The sequence below is a fragment of the Glycine soja genome, chromosome 14 (genome assembly GCF_004193775.1).
Source record: "Glycine soja cultivar W05 chromosome 14, ASM419377v2, whole genome shotgun sequence".
Taxonomy (NCBI): domain Eukaryota; kingdom Viridiplantae; phylum Streptophyta; class Magnoliopsida; order Fabales; family Fabaceae; genus Glycine; species Glycine soja.
The window spans coordinates 28235781-28241780 of NC_041015.1; the positions used below are offsets into that span (position 1 = coordinate 28235781).

Below are 6000 nucleotides of genomic sequence, written 5' to 3' on the forward strand. Positions count from 1 at the left end.
TGCCGAACCAGTATAAAAAATCTTGTGTGTTTGTTTCCTTCTTCCCTACTCTTTTACTTTCCGTTGTGCATTTAATTCCCACTTTTACTTTCTGTTAAGTTTCTCTTCTACACCTCATTCTCTTAACAATTAAGTAAAAGCCTTAGAAGAGTAATTTTTTAATTAGTAAAGGTTTAGGAATAATTAATTCAACCCCCCCCCCCTTCTTAATTATTCTGAGGCCACTCGATCCAACATACTTGGGTTGTGATACTGAGAACAAGAGAGGGTACATCTCTTGTCGATCAGTTCAAGTGGAGCATACATCCACTTGGTTGTTCAAAGAGAACAAGGGAGGGTACATCCCTTGTGGATCTTTGCTTGTAAAGGATTTTACAAGGTTATTGGAAATCTCAAGAACCGGTGGTTGCTTGGGGACTGGATGTAGGCACGGGTTGTTGCCAAACCAGTATAAATCTTGTGTTTGTCTTCTTCTTCCCTACACTCTTTAATTTCTGTTGTGTACTTTTTATTTCCGCTTTACTTTTGTCTAAGTTATTGATTTTGTTCTTTACTTTCTAATAACTTAGTAGTAAATCCTAATTGAATCTAGTAACATTAAGAAGGATAAGTTTTTAATTAGTCAAGACACATTAATAATTAATTCAACCCCCCCTTCTTAATTATTCCAAGGCCACTTGATCCAACACAATTGAAGTCCATGGAGAAACTCTTAATGGATTTGCAAGTGTTTGTCCAAGAGTTTCTTTTGAGAGAGCATTTGACAATGAAGTTCTCTTGGAATCTCTCTCATTTCCTTTTGAGAGGATAAGACATTTTGAACAAACAAAACTCTCTCTTCAAAATTCGTGCCCAAGTCACCTATTTATAGGCCTTTGATGGTCATTCACAAATTCAATCAAAAGATGTGACTGTTGACAGATTTTCTGAAAACTCTCCACTGGTAATCGATTACAATGTTTATGTAATCGATTACACAGTTATAATTTGAAGGGTCATGACCTTTGAATTTGAATTTCAAGAGTTTTGTTGCTGATAATCAATTACAGACATATGGTAATCGATTACATGTTCAAAATTCAAATTCAAAACCCTTTTCAACAACTCTTTTTCATTCTCCCCTTCTGGTAATCGATTACTAGAGCCTTGCATGACTTTGAAACCCTTTGTTTTGAGGCAATGCTTGATCATTAGTGAATCTTGAAACAAGGCTTTGTTTGTTGAAGCAATCTTAAATTAATCTTGAAGCAAATGTTTATCCTTTGAAGCGGCCTTGTTTGATTCTTCTTTGACATCATCAAAATTCATGTATTCATACATTCACAAACATGTTATTCCATAATTCATCACATATTCAATTTATAGACACTGCTCATGAATTATACAATACCCAGGACCTCACACTCGTATTTCAAACACGTTTAACACATTGTGCTACAATTTAACACTGGTTTCTAAATAAGAAACCTACACTTTCCCTTTAATATTGCGCATCAAAACTTTTCTCAAATTAAACACTGGTCGGGTTATTGTATAATTCACAGCTCTCAATACAAGTAATATCACATCAAGTGTTAACCACACACTTACTCACAACTAAAACTCATGTTCACAATTTCACATCTCATTATGTCACAATCAACCATATCATGTTTACATGTATCTCACAAATTGACACATTTCACTTTGCACTACTCAATCTTCATAACAATAATATAATCTCATTTAATAATTTATCACGCTTCATAACTCATATACGCATCACACAGAAATAATATTTACATGACATGACATATATATATATATATATATATATACACATACATACAAATAACATGTTGATCATCATCTGGGAAAATTAGAACAAGATGATAATTTGTATAAAACAAGTCATTAAAGAATATTATTTAGAATATAATTCATGTTAATAAAAAGAACTCAATTTTTTTAAGGGTTTACACTCAACACATGAACACATCAATTTCATAGCAACTTCTCATTGGGACATCAACTGGTTTGTCAAACATATATAATTCACAGTTATAATTGTAAGGGTAGAATCAAAATTTGCAGAAACACCCCAAAACTCATTTTAGTTGATACTTTAAGGATCTCTACACATGTTCTCACTACTCCCCAATTGTGAATAACCCATCCCTTACCTCTAAGCGAGTTCATGTGTGTTCCGACAACGATAGTGTCATCTCTAGAAATTTCTTCAGATTCCTCAAAGTTTTTCCACTTACCACTCTGATAGGGTTCCCAAACATTAGAGAGGAGGAAAAAGGATTGAAGCCTCAATTTTGTACTGTCTTCGAGCGATTCAGTTTTCTCTCTCCATGAATATTATTTCCCAAATCCCAAGGGTGGAGGTGTGCGAAATTGAATCATGAACCAAATATCAAAATTTCACAACAATCCAACGGTTAAAGAGTTTGGCGCCATAGTTTTACTGAGATTGTTTTGGGTTTCTGCGGGAAAAGAAAAAGCTACGATGCAAAGGGTATTTCTCTCAGCTCCGACATGATTTCGTATTTCCTAATGGTGAGAATGTTCGAAAATGATTTCCAAACCTGTTGCTCAAATTTCACGACGATCTAACGGTGAATAATTCGAAGATCATCGAGTTTCTAAGATAGGTTTGGTGGTATACGGGAAAAAGAGAAGGTTTTGGGAGGAGGAGAGGGGAAAACGAAATTGAGAGGAAGAGGAGGCATCGTCAATTTGAAAACTGACCTAACATGTCTCTATTTATAGTTAGGTTACTTACAACTTATTATTTACTCTATTTATTTATAAATAACAATCTTTTTTAAATTAGTTTACGAAAAATAGGATATTACAGAGTGCCTCTTACTGTCTTGTGCCTCTCAATCCCTTGTTTTCTGCAAAACTGATTGAATTCTTCTGAGTAGAACTCTAAACCATTATCAGTTTTGAGTTTCCTGACTTTTTTGTTGGTTTGAGTTTCAACCAGTACCTTCCACTCCTTGAACTTCTCAAAGGCTTTTATTCTTCTACTTGAGTATATAGATCCATACCTTCCTAGATAAGTCATCAATCATAGAAAGGAAATACCTTGCTCCACTGTGTGATGGTACTCTTGTTGGACCCCATACATCACTGTGGATGTATTCAAGTGTACCTTTGGAGTGATGCACAATAGTGGCAAACTTTGACCTCTTTGCCTTGCCAAGAATACAGAGTTCACAAAATTCTAGTGACTCAACACTATTTTTTCCTAGTAGCTTCTGCTTGTTGAGCTCCTTCAACCCTCCTTCACTCATGTGTCCAAGCCTCTTGTTTGCATGTGAATCAGTTTCCTCAGTCACAATTGCCACAATCCCTTTTTGAACATTTCCTGCCAGAAGATACAGGCCATTTTCTAGCTTGCCCCTCATGAACACGATGGAACCTTTGGTGATCTTGATAACTCCACCCTCAACCCTGGGCACAAAACCTTGCTTGTCAAGCGTCCCTATAGAGATCAGATTCCTCCTCAATTCTAGCACATGCCTAACCCCGTGCAGTGTCCTAGTTACTCCATTAAGTTTCAGAGTAACATTACCAATTCCCACTACTTTGCAAGTTTCATTGTTGCCAAGTAAAACCTTCCCTCCACCAATCTTCTTATAAGAACTAAACTGTTCCATTGTAGGACACATGTGAAATGAGCAACTCAAGTCAAGAACCCAATCTAGCTTGACTAGTGCCTCTGAAACACACAAGACATCAACACTTTCATACCCTTCTGGGGCAGCGTCTGCATCACCACTGTGATTGTTCTGATCCCTCTATTTCTTTTTCTTCTTGTACTTAGGACATTCTTTCTTGAAGTGTTCTTCACTTCCATAGATGAAACATCACCTCTTCTTGCCTTCTTTCGATTTGGATCTTATACCTTTCTTGCCCTTAAATTCTTTCTTTCCAGGCCTCCCTCTAGTGAACAATCCCTCTGCATCTTGATCACCCTTACTTTCTGACTTCCTCCTCAACTCCTTTGTAAACAAAGCTGCCTATACTTCTTCTAGTGAAAGAGTATCCCTGCCATAGATGAGAGTATCAGAGAGGTTGTCAAACTCGTTCGGTAATGATCTCAAGAGCAAGAGTGTTTGGTCTTCATCTTCTAGGGTGATTTCAATATTTTCCAGATCAAGAATGATTTTATTGAAGTCATCCAAATGATCTTCCAGCGACTTCCCTATTGTCATCTTGAGGGTGTACAATTTATGCTTCAAGTATAACTTGTTGGCCAACGATTTGGTCTTGTACAGGTTTTCCAACTTGTTCCAAATCACAACAGCTGATTTCTCCTTTGAAACTTCCCTCAATACTTTATCTCCAAGAGACAGGATCAAAGCACTATGAGCCTTGTCAAGAACCTCCTTATTCTCCCTTTCTGACATTGTTGCAGGCAACCCCTTTTCTCTTTCAAGAGCCTGCTCTAGTCCATGATGAACCAGCAACACCCTCATCTTCATCCTCCATAGCCCGAAATCATTCTTGCCGGTAAAATTCTCAATATCAAACTTTGCATAACACATTCTTGATTTTACCTAGAACAACTTCCCCAGAAAACCCAACCAGGGCACTGATACCAATCTGTTATGAATTAAACAGATACTTCAGAATATTGAAAAGAAAGGAACACCTAGGCTAATCAATAGTGTTTAGAGAAAATGAGAGAATTATTGGGAGAGAAGCTTTTTCTGTATTGTTTCATTGTCAATGGTGTTAGTTACAAGTCTTATAAAGGCTACTACACTTCCACTAATCAGATAGGGAATTTTGTTATGAGAAGTAATAGAATTACTTAACTCCTAACAACTTCTCCCGGCCCTTTCCAAAAATACAAGGAGAAAACAGAAACAATTGTTTAAGGTAAAACCAATTCTAACACTTATATTCCCTAACAAGTAACAACTGATGCAACCAAGATAAATCTTAGCCAAAACTATTTTCAGTCCACCGCAAGGAGCCGGATTGCATCTCCATTTGCAATGGAGTTTGTGCAAAGCAATTTTATTTTATTTTATTTTTCTTTTTTGCTTTGGGAAAACTGGGTTCCAAGTTCCAACAGAGGTTTTACGTGCAGGAAAACATGTAATTTCCATTTCATCCGTTAAACAAACAAGCACTAAATAACTATACTAATACTATTCATACTGTTAAAAATCTGTTTTCAAACTTCCACGCTTCTACTTGTATAATGGGATCACTCTCACATAATGTTCCACTGAAAGTGTTTGATGACAACGGCCGCCATCCACTGTCACTTGCAATCTTTTCATATTGAGTTTATGTCATTCCTGCATTTAAACAAACTTCATCTTTTTATCCTTTTTGATGTCATAACTAATCTAGATTGTTTCCCTCATTCTGCCGGGACTATTCTCAGACAACAGTGGAGTTAATCTGGTCATCAATCTTGTTTATCCAAAGATGAATCCCCCCAATATAGGTAAATAAAGATGAGAGAGCTCAATAAAACATAGCATTACTACATGATGCTAACCTCATTGTATATCTCAAGATATGAGACACGTAACAAGAATTCTCGTCCAGGAGTCTGAAATGACAAACACAACCTGTCAAGGATATGAATGGATCTCAAGTCCAGTTTGGAAAACTTAACTTTTTACCTCCTGTATAATACTAAAGACATCCTTCACTGCAAGTGGGATAATTCCAGGTGATTTTTGCTCCCCCTGGGAAAAATATATAGCAAATTTAGGAAGTATACCAACAATAGTCCTTAAAGACAAAGGAGGACTATTGATCCGCAGAATGATCACCTTAATTGAAAGAAGTTTTTTATTTTTTCTTTTTTGCTAGGGAAACAGCTTCATGCTAAATTCTAGAAGAAAACTTGAACAAGACATTATGTTTTACAAGAGTAAGAGTAAGAGGCAAGATTAAGTAACTAATGATTTAGCACTATCTTGCCATATGTATGACCTGACCTCTATCTTTAATCCCTAACATTTCTGTTTCTGACAT

At 36.2% G+C, this 6000-nt stretch overlaps 1 pseudogene; it reads right to left on the reverse strand.

Annotated features, from left to right (window-relative positions):
* Positions 1-6000, reverse strand: part of LOC114383979 — a 36939-nt pseudogene extending 30939 nt beyond the window's left edge.